The sequence below is a fragment of the Ischnura elegans genome, chromosome X, assembly GCF_921293095.1.
Source record: "Ischnura elegans chromosome X, ioIscEleg1.1, whole genome shotgun sequence".
NCBI classification, from domain to species: domain Eukaryota; kingdom Metazoa; phylum Arthropoda; class Insecta; order Odonata; family Coenagrionidae; genus Ischnura; species Ischnura elegans.
The window spans coordinates 9606415-9617625 of record NC_060259.1 but is presented as its reverse complement, the minus strand read 5'-3'; the positions used below and the strand labels follow the sequence as shown (position 1 = coordinate 9617625).

At 39.8% G+C, this 11211-nt stretch overlaps 1 long non-coding RNA gene across 1 annotated transcript; it reads right to left on the bottom strand.

Moving 5' to 3' along the window:
- Positions 1 to 9766: 9766 nt before the first annotated feature.
- Positions 9767 to 10828, bottom strand: LOC124171101. The gene is made up of 2 exons (XR_006867669.1): positions 10143 to 10828; positions 9767 to 10066 (listed from the first exon to the last, which is right to left on the bottom strand). It is a non-coding gene; the product is annotated as an uncharacterized LOC124171101 (long non-coding RNA).
- Between the last annotated feature and the right edge of the window lie 383 nt (positions 10829 to 11211).

Here is an 11211-nt window from a genome sequence, read left to right as displayed (position 1 = left end):
TGAAAAGTAGGTGTAATTATTAAGCTAAAAGTTATAACAATATGCCTGTAATGTCATCTATTTTTTTATTATGAGCATTTAAAATACGTCTTACAAGCCATCAAGGAAAAACGTAATTCGCACCGCCGCCATCTTGAATGACGTCAGCTCATGCAATAGTGTTGTGGTTGTTCTTAACCACCTTGACCGTGCACATTATTGAAGTTTACAGTGGAGATATTGTGGTTATTACGCCGTATTTTTCGTGTCGTAGTTATTCCTCGATATGTCGCAGCGTATAGCTTCAAGTACTGCATTGTGCCAAAGTGCAGAAATACGACTAGAAATGCTCCAAATAAATATTTTCATACGGTCACCCAAGATGTAGGACGAAGATTGGTTCGGATGAGAAAGTGCCGACGAATGCGAATGAGTGAAAAAAAATAATTCTAATATTAACGCATTGTTTATCAGATTTGACGCAATCCTATACCTACTCATCTTCACCAGTGGAAAGTTTTTTCACTTGCTGGCTTTATCCACTTCGAGGGGATCTCTGTCCGACACTTTTTGAAAAAATTGTATTCCTCGCGGAGACTAATGCAACCATATAGAGCAACATTTGAGAAGTTTTAGTTTAAAAAATAAAATATATATTTTTAAAACATACCTTTCTTGTGTACTATTTGTAACTATCCTTACGTGCAAAAACAGGTTAAATATTTTTTAAGATCTCTTAGTTTCCATAAGGTGAGTGCGACTCCCCTTCAGGAAAATCGTATTTCCGTTCTCGAAGCAGGTGGCGGTCGTGCAACATATTCCACACATTGTTATGAAACCAGAGCCAACGACTTTGTAATACTTATTCCTTAATTTCTCGTTCCACATGCTTGGGAAATATACCCGTCCGTTCATCTCGTAGTCTTAGTTGGTTGTGAGGAGAGGCTATACCGCAGTTCCCTCTGAATCAACGTATCGGAGGTGTTAGGTAAGAACTATATCTTGTTTTCTCTTCTTCATGGATTGGATTTCCTTGCTTTACTTTAAATTTTGGAACTCGGGTCATTATAATTAGTTTAGATGGGGGGTCGCACTTTCCCCGTCGTAACCGTTCATTCCTACCTTCCGGGGCAAGTGCGACCCCCTGTCGCACTTGTCCCAGGCTACGGGGTTGAAGTATGGATTGATTTTTTAGTTTCTGTCTAACAGTTCTTGCGTTAAACTTTTAGTTTCTGTCTGGCAGTTCTTGCGTTAAACTTTCTTAAATAAATGTTGCAAAACAGCGAAGTTTATAAAACTAGGTCTTTTAATTAGAGTCCTCTCATTAACTCTTATTTTGAAGGTTTATCTGATAAAGATAGCTTACTTCAATTTGTTGATTGATTATGATAGGGTATTGGATATCATGTCTTCTGACGAGGAGGATGTAGACGACATGGTATTAATGCCTGAAACAAGATAGCATGAGTCGAAAAATCTTAAAAAATTCGGTGACTAACATTCAAAGTGGAGATTGGATTCTGGCTAGATTCAGCAGCAAAAAGTCAGTTGCTCACTATGTAGGGAAAATTCTGGAGATAAATGAATAAGGTGATGCCGTGGTTTGCTTTTGAGGATATTTTTTGGAGCTGAAATAAGTATCACCTGTCCATGGAATGAGGATTCCAGCGAAATACCTAGGGAAGGTGTTGTAAAAATATTACCGAATCCCCTGTCGGCCGTCGACCGGCCGGCTTACAAATGATTTTTTTTTATTTAAAAAAGTATTTTAAATACTGTTTTAGATTTCAAACTCCCAAGTCACAGGTATTGTGCATTTCAATTTTGCCCAGCCCTACTTACATAATACTTGAAGTGCTCTCAGAACTAGCTATGCAATCATTGCAAGAAAGGCTGTTAACTTCCACCTCACCGTCCTCCTCAAAAACTCGTGCCTCCACAGAAATAGGTTGTGCTCGGGGCACACACGAGCTCGAACGATGCATTCGTTTTGATTGTGCATAATTTGCACGCAACCAATGGCAGTCTAAACATATGGCGTCGTCAGCGTAATCTTCTCGTCCGACCCTAATAAATGTAATTTCATTGTTAAATTTCATAAACACATCTAATATGTATTTTACAAAAGCCGGTGATATTATATTTCCATAGCTATGCATCTTCACTCCCCGGCTTTCAGCATGCATGTAGCAATTTCTGTTGCTTATGTAAGTAAACATTGCTGCCGTTGTCATTTTCGGCAAGTTTCCGGTGTCAGCCTTGGTGAAACCAGGTTCCGTGGCGTTTGCTTTTTACGATAAAACCTCCGAAAGATATATAAGAAATAAAACCTCACTTAAAGTCGTTAAATAAGCCGAGAAATTTGGTGACAATGCGCAACGCCACTGGATTTCCCACACGATTGCATGAGCTGACGTCACTTTCCGGCTGGCCAATGGAATTACGTTTTGAAGTGGGTGTGTTTTTGGAACTGTTTCGGTCATTTCTTTTGTAAATTCTTAAGAAAATATGTAAAATAAGTGCGTTAAAGTGGCCTTTATGACATATTTAGTATATTTTACGATTTTTAGTTAGTATTTGAAGGGATATTAAAATTTCGTCCAGAGACCTATTATATAAAAATAGAATGTGCGATACATTTTCACATAACTAGCGTGGCTTCAGGTTGATAAATGACGCAATGTCAACAGAGAGTTAAGTTCCACAAATTAGAAATTCTGTTTAACATTTTATGATAATCACCACAAATCCACTAGAAATCAACGTGGATTCCACGTGGGTCCAACCACTCAATATCCACCACCACCAAATATCCACCACTCAACGTGGATTCCACGTGGATTCCACCACCCATTTCTCACTGGGAAAATATAAGTTCTAAAAATACCCAAAAGCCATTTTATTAATCCGCACTGATGAGTGTAAATTAATGTGGAAGATGAATGCTGTAGACGCAGTAGTTTTCCCTAGGTTGAGTTGCAAAGTTCATGAAGTTGACAATACGGCTAATATTTCGGTGCGCGGAGTCATTTATTGCACTGGCCGTGTCTACATTTTTCAATTTTTTTGTAATAAAATAAATCAGAATTTAGGATAAAATTTCCTTTAAAATGACGTATATTTCATTATTATAGCGTGCAGTGAAGCCAGGATATAAATTTGCAAAGTACAGCGGCACATCATTTTGACGCCGACAGTAGAAGAAAACGCTGTCTTCTTGGCTGGCACTCGAATGCATGAGGATCAACGTTGCTCTATATTTTCATATCGAGTTATCGAAAAATCTCAGTTTCAAGTTATTCAGTCGATGAAATATGGAAATATTATTTATATTAAAGTTATCTTCGCTCACATAGCACACGGATTTATCATTCCGTTTATTATACTCTTATTTTTCCGTAACGCTCATCCCGAGAGACGGCATGCATCGAGGCTTTTCTTCTAATTTCCTCCGTGGGAATGCAGACGAAATTTTTTTCTGGGGTGTTATTGCACAGAGGAACAATGCATCACTTGTAATTTTTCCTTACTTTACCCATGTTCTCCTTTAAACGCAACGTGGCTCTTCCAAACCTGCAGTTTGGGCTTGGATCTTGGGGTGCGGTCCGTTGAACGCTACCAATGCTTCGGAGCGCCACCAAGCGGTCCGTTATTCGCTCCAGAGCGCTACAGGTTAGGCTGTGACGTCACAGCAAACGTCATACACCCGTTTCCCGCCTCGCTCCGGACCAGCTCCAGACGCTCCCCTGAAAACTTGGGTCAGCGGAGGAGCGAGTCAATTTTTGGCGGAAATTCGAAGGGAATGCACTGAGGCAATGGAGAGTTTACTCACGTTGCAGATGTTGGACGCTGAATGTGGACGCTTTTCTCCTATAAAAGTGACTACGAAGTAACGGAGTAGACGCACTTAGTAAATAGATGTAAATTTAATCGTGATTTAAATAAATATATAGCAAGAACTATCTATCCGCAAACATTCTCGTATCTCCCCCAAAATGAACTCTAATGTCTCTGGAAGCAGCCTTAACATACAAAAGGCAACAAAAAATTATTAAAAGGGGCATGTAATATAAGAAATGATTGTAAGAACACATAACGACAAATCAACTCATGGCATAAATTAAAATCTGAAGAAAAATAGGATTTACATGAAATGGATTAATGTTTTTAATAGTCTTTAGCCATAATAAGTTGACATGTTTCAACTGAGAAAACGGTAGAGTACCTACTTTTTCCTTTTCTAGGGTAATGAGTTTCATTTAGAAGGGGTAGGCGAGGGTAGGTGCGAGAAATACGGTCCAAAGTTTCTTGCTTTACTTAGTGGAACCTCGATATTGGAAAATATAATTCATTTAAATGATATTCGAATATATTTATTAATAGTCAATTACCATAATCACCTCAATTCGCAATTAAAACCATATATTCGATTTCATAATCCCAGTTTGCTCGCCCTCGTTCATTTCCGCCATTTTGACTTCGCTCCTGACCGGTCCGAAAAGAAATTCTCGTAGCGAACGTAGCGCCCAAGAACCCTACATAAGGACGATTGTCTTCGTGCGCTCCGATCGTCATTTGTCCAAAATTCGTGTCGCAAGTTAATATGGTGAATCCCGCCAATGGCAGCGCCGACCACCAATTGGGAGGCAGCGTCACAGCTATTTTGCCATTGCCTCTAATGGGAGAAACGTGAGAGTCCCTTCAGTGTTTTTAGAAACGATTGTTGAAGTGTAAATGTTTGCATTTTGATATTATTCGTATGTTACTTCAACTGCCTTTGCGAGGATAAGACTCTAAATTACTAAATAGACTGGATCAGGGTAAAATTGTGATATATCGCTGCAAGTATGAAGACTCTGCCTTGTTCTAGTGCAATGTATGCTGTTTCAAGATGAGTGATTCATTAAATTTCTTTTTGTCTCGAGCAATCATTCTGTTTATTGCCCGTTTATTCCGTTGGAATGCAAGGTACGTATTCGGTGATCTTAAAATGAAGAAAATCTTTAAAGTCGTTTTAGGTGTTCGGTTAGTACCTATGGTGAAAGAAATAGTATTGCTTGATACAAAATCCGTGCGCACCGATATCGGCATCAGTGAGGGTGAGAGTGTTGTATTTTCAATGGGCGATGCTGTCTGTGTACGTGAAAGAATGCCCGCATAACAATGCAATTTGGGTTCAATAACAATGCATCGATCTTGCACGTAAATATTATATTTTGAGGGTTAAATCAATCATTTACTATACATACCTAAAATGTGAGCGCTTCCATGTCTGTATAGCGTCCGAGATAATGGTTTAAAGTTATCAGCTTGTGCCGAAAAATTGTAAACAATGATCCGCCATGTTTCAAATGTGTCTGTAGGCTGCACTATCACCTGAGCTTTCTCGAAATAGTCTGTCAAGATATCATGGCGAACAGACCTGCATGCTGCAAATTTCTTGTATATTCATTCATTTATCGATTTCCTTCCTTGATTATATCGTGCACCTGAGGTTAATTGGCGGATTTTCGACTTTTTCAGGCAGTTAAAACAGTTTCTTACGGATGGCACCGGTGCGAATATAATTTCACTTAGCTGTACTATCACAGACATCTGGGTTTATTCCATCCCATCAAATAGAGATATGACTATAATCTAACTCATCCTATCAGAAAAATTGGTAAAACTCATCATTGTTCGCCGTAATTTGGTTAAATAAAATTGAGAAATAACATTGTTTCCCTATTGTAACCTCTGCTACCAGCCTCGCATGCGGTGGGCGGCGCCACAGCGGCCAAAGTAGGAACTTGAATTACTTGCGCAGCCATTGATAACATGTTTCAGATAGGACATTACCGTCCTTATATAGGGTTCTTGGTAGCGCCTATGGACCAGAGCTCCGGAGCACTTCCGTCTGTAGCGTCTGGTAGCGAAAGTAGCATTCATTGGACCGCACCCTTGGACTCCTACTGAACTATGACGTCACGGCCAAAGATTAGTGGGGGCGGTATTTTTTAGCCCGCGAAACTCGGGAGACTTTTGGGAGTTATTTTCTAGTGTATAAACTGAATTTTAAGCGGAAAAAAGTATATTGCGGTACTAAGTGTTTACTGTAGTATATCAGCATACTGTATATAAAAAGTATGCAATTTCCCTATTGAACTATGATGCTAAGCGCATGCTTACTCAGTGATAATTTAAGTTTTGCTTTCTATATTTTGAATGCTTCACATTAATGCACCAAACAAGCCAAGAGTTTTTTTAATGTGCAATTTTGCTAATTTGATTTTGATTAAAGTCGTTAGTGACTCTCATCGGTCATGTTTCTTTTCTATTGCAGGAGCATCTAACTTCCGGGGCCTCTTTCATTTAGAATATGTTTGTATGTGCTTTTAACAGTTATTAATTTATTGATGTATTTTCATGTTCTAATAAAATGTTTCTTGAAAAATGTTGTGGTCATTGCAGTAATAACTATTGTTGATCGCAATCACCAGTCCACCCTATATCTTTTATCATGCATGCAAAATTGTGGGAGAAACCTGTTATGTGATCATCCACTGTTGGCTGGGTTGCGCAATTTGTTAATTTACTCTGCTTCATATGATTTGACAAGGGAATTTTAATGGAATGGGTAGGGGAATTGTATTCAGCCAAACAAGGGAGTTTCAGTCTAGCTAGCCAATGGAATTTAAGTCTAGCTGGCCAAGGGAGTTTCAGTCTAGCTGGTAACCAAGGGAGTTTCAGTCTAGTTAGTAGCCAAGGGAGTTTCATTGGAGTAGCTGGAGTACTTAATTGCACTGCTACTGCACTGCCATCCCTCTTCCAAACTCCACTGGTTTTGTTTCAATTTCAATGCAGTTTCAGCATAGAAGCAAGGCAGTGAGTTTCAAGGTAGTTTCAGCCCAGTTTCAGTCAAGTTTCAAGGGAGAAATTTTTACTTGAGTCCTCTTTCAGAAATGAATTCCGATTTTCGTTTCTCCCTTATATGTGCGATGCGACGCTGCTAGGTCTCGGTATTTTTTAGTACTAGCCAGACTACTCAGGCTATCTATCTCAAAATACTATCCGAATGAGAATCGCGTGACTGGTAACTTATGCTTCGCCTTGTGCTCTGACTTCAGAAGGCGGGGAAGTCGCGAATACTTTAGGAATAGAGAAGAATGCCTCGTTAAAACTTAAGCGGACGGTGAGAGGTAAGTCTAACTGGCCCTTTCAAGACACAGAAGGCATAGGCCCATAGTTCGAGCTCAGCAGAAAACGCAGTTGCTTTCACTACGCTCCCCCATTTACACTACCCTCTTACTGACGACGCGTCGTCCGTACCATCATAGCCTCAAAATGTTGTGTAAAGTCACCATCTACCGTTTTCCTCGTCCCCTTCTTATCCTTGACAACGCTCTCTTGGAGCAAATTTTTTTCTCCCGGAAAATCGAAGCATTATGTGAGTGAATGTGTGAGTGACTGCTTATTGAGTGCGTGTGTTTCCACAAATCACTGGCTATCCCTAACAGGCCCATCCTGTGAAGATTCCCGGTTTTCTGTGGAGCGAGAATCCTTAGTGGAGGTCCCTACAGCCCCACAAAGGATCTTGTTGTGTATGTTTGTTGTGAGTGAAAGTGTGTGTGAGTGTGTGTGTTTCGGGCTTTCCGGTTGAAAGGCTGGGGTTTGGTCCCTGCGGTGAATTTCTTCCCGCACACCAACGCAATGACAATTTTGACTTGCAAGGTGGACGAGCCGTGGGAGAACTATACAGCCATTCAGTGGCGGTTTGCCCATGAGGACTCTCGGACGCCGCCCCTCCCAAATATTTGAAAAAGTAAAAAAAATAAATATCCATTAATTTATAATTATACATCTGCTTAATCAAAGTGTTTTTTCAGTCCCATACATCGAAAGTGTTGGAAAAACACGAAAAGAAATAGCGCGAGAAGTTCGTATTTGTAGCCGTGGGGCGCTGGCCAGAACGTCCCAATCCATCCCCATGCAGTTATATGGAGAGTGGTAGTGGTGGGGGCTGCTGGTGCTATGACGAGTCTAACACTGTGCCTTACGGAAGTCTTGGGACGTCGTCCGAGATTGCGCAGAGCGACGAGTGAGTTGACATCGCTGCGCAGGCCGGGGGGCGTATAATCTGGCGTCTACTTAGTGCTGCCACAGAAAAGGGACCTACGGAATCAGAATGGTCACAGCACTGGGTGTAGTTATACGATTTTAATTTTGAATTACTGGTAGGCAATGCTACAGTAAATAAATTATCCCATTATTCTTGCGTTTTTTGGTGTTTGAATTCCGGAACACATAAAATCCAACCAGTTGAAGGCCGTATTGACGAAGGAAAACTATTCTCGAGTATTTGCCACAGTTCTGTTACGATTACGATTTTCAAGAACCTTGGGGAAACTAATATTATAATATTTAGGCCTTAACAATGTATTAATATCTTCCCGATCATTAAAAATGCGGTTCCTATTTTTCAGATAAATTTATCAAAGGACCTGCAGTATTAGGAAAAATCAACATTTAACATCAAAAATTAACATTCCCCACTGATTTAAAATTTAAGAAATAGGTGCGTGCGTGATAGGGTGAAGGATTATACATGATTTAAACCGTAAAACATGACTTTAACCCGGGAGTGGTTGCCGCGGGTCGCTCCGACCCGCACGCAACTATTTATATCTGTACTGAATGTACAAAGTAACGAACGGTCTTCACTTTCCGTGTAGCTGCTTCTCTAAAACCCTCCTACCATACCCTGTTGAGTTTCTTCAGTTTCCGCTCGTTTGTTGACCTAGTCGTGCATGTGCGGGTCACCCTGACCCGCAGCGACCATTAGCGTTGTCAAAAATTGTGGTTTGGACCTTAGGGTTGGGGTGAGTGGAGGTCGCGATGATGGATGTATGAGTTGAGGACTGGGTTAGGGGCCTTCGGTGGGGTCGGGGGTGGAGGCCCTGGTGTGACATGACTTAGTGCAAGGGCTGCACCTTCAGAGACAGAGACAAGGGGGCAGTGTTTGGCGTGGCATCAACCGAGAAGCATCTATTCTGTAATGTGAACCATTTCTATTGTTAATACAATCCACTAAGTATCTTTACGCGTCTTTCATTTCATTAAAGTTACCACCAAATATGGCCGAGATCGTGACTGTAAAAACACCACAGTTGAAGAAACTAAAGCCCTGTTGGGTTTATTGTCTTACGCAGGTGTGTTGAAGGCTTCACATCTGAACGCAGAAGAGTTGTGGGAAGAAGTGCGTCTATTCAAGTGTGTAATGTCTTTGAATCGATATAAAATTTTTGCTTCGAATGCTAAGATTCGATGATAAAAGAACCCGAGTGCAGAGGATGGAAGTGGACAAGTTAGCAACTTTCAGGGATGTTTTTGAATTTGTTGTAAAGGAATGTAAATCAAACTTTTCTGTTGGTGAGTACACAACAATTGACGAAATGTTGTGGGCCTTCCGTGGAAGGTGCGGTTTCAGGCAGTATATGCGGAATAAGCCTGCGAAATATGGTTTGAAGGTGTTTTCATTGGTTGACTCACGAACATTTTATGCACTCAACATGGAAGTATATCTTGGAAAACAACGCCCGGGACCTCATGAACACACAAGTCAAACACCATCTCCAGTAGTAGTCAGGCTTGTCGAACCATAAGTGGAAGCAACAGAAACGTCACTTATGATAACTGGTTTTCTAGTACTGCCCTTTCTAATGATCTCTTGCAAAATCAAAAACTCACCACAGTTGGGACAATCAGGAAAAACAAAAAAGAGATACCTCCAGAGTTTTTGAGAACTAAGAATCGAGAAGTACACTCGTCAATTTTTGGTTTTGCCAAAAACTTGACAACACTCGTATCTTTTGTCCCGAATAAGAACAAGGTTGTTCTATTGACCTCCACCATGCATCACAGTAAAAGTATTCACAGGAGAACAAAAGAAACCAGAGATAATAACATTTTACAACCCCACAAAAGGAGTTGATGTGGTTGATGAAATGTGTGGCAATTACTCTGTCGCCAGAAAGACAAATTGTTGGCCCCTCACAGCATTTTACCATATTTTAGACATCATAGGACTAAACTCTCTCATCATTTGCTCCTGAAATAACAAAGAAAGATAACTTGTACGAAGGAAATGGCTCAAAGAGTTGGCTACGGAACTAGTTACACCTCACCTTAGAACTCGTCTTCAAGGATCTCTGTCAAAGTCAACCCGTATCAATATTTTGGACATACTAAAAGAAGACATTGTTCGCCCTCCAGTAGAAGTCCTGAACAAGAGAAAGCGGTGTGGACTTTGCGACCGTCAAGGCAACAAGTCGGCTCACAACTGTGCGTCATGCAACATCCCTGTCTGTGGCTAACACTCCAAGTCCACTTGTCTCAACTGTATTGACATGGAATAAATGGTGAGTTTTTTTATATTATACACATAGGAACTACACAATATTTTTACACCTGAAAGTTTTGATGTGCTTTTATAAAAAATAAATTTGTGTATCTAATCAAGTTGTGGGTTTTGTAGGTTCACGCGTGGCCAAGATACCTCAACTATACTGACTATGGGATGCAACTAAACCAATAACTGGACATTTGTAGTGACATAAAGTTGTGGAAGTATATATTAGTTCTTATTGGAAAAATATTATGAAGTAATAGTTGAAGTTTTCTTTTAATCTATGTGATAAACCATGGCTCATTGATATTTCGTTTTTTTTTTTGAAGAAAATATGTACAACATTTTCATGCTTCAATAACTTGAAAACTTTTCCTTATAACAATAAGCCATATATTAATCTTTTATTTCTTTATAACCTATGTTCAATATTAAAGAGTGAAAAATTATTGTAAGTAAGCTAGTTAGCCGTAAAATTACTAAAAAACTTATACTATGACAAAAATCTCATTTTTTGTGATACTTTTTCTTTAATTCCGAAAAAAATATAAAAGCAATAAAATGTCTTTTTTAAACACATGGTTTGAGTTTATATACCTTGGAACTGAAATGTATGAAGCTATAAAATAAACAAAAATGTAAATTAAGCTTTAAAACAATTTCTTTTAGTGCGGGTCAGAGTGACCCGCAGCGACCACGTAAGGCTACATGTTAGGCGCGACTACTCCCGGGTTAACTAGAGTCATTCAATGAACATCAAGAAGTGCCGCGTAAAATGCACCTTTTGTGTGTAGGTTCATCATTTTTCTAGCCGTCCTTGTTGTATTAGTTCATGTTCACCTAATTCC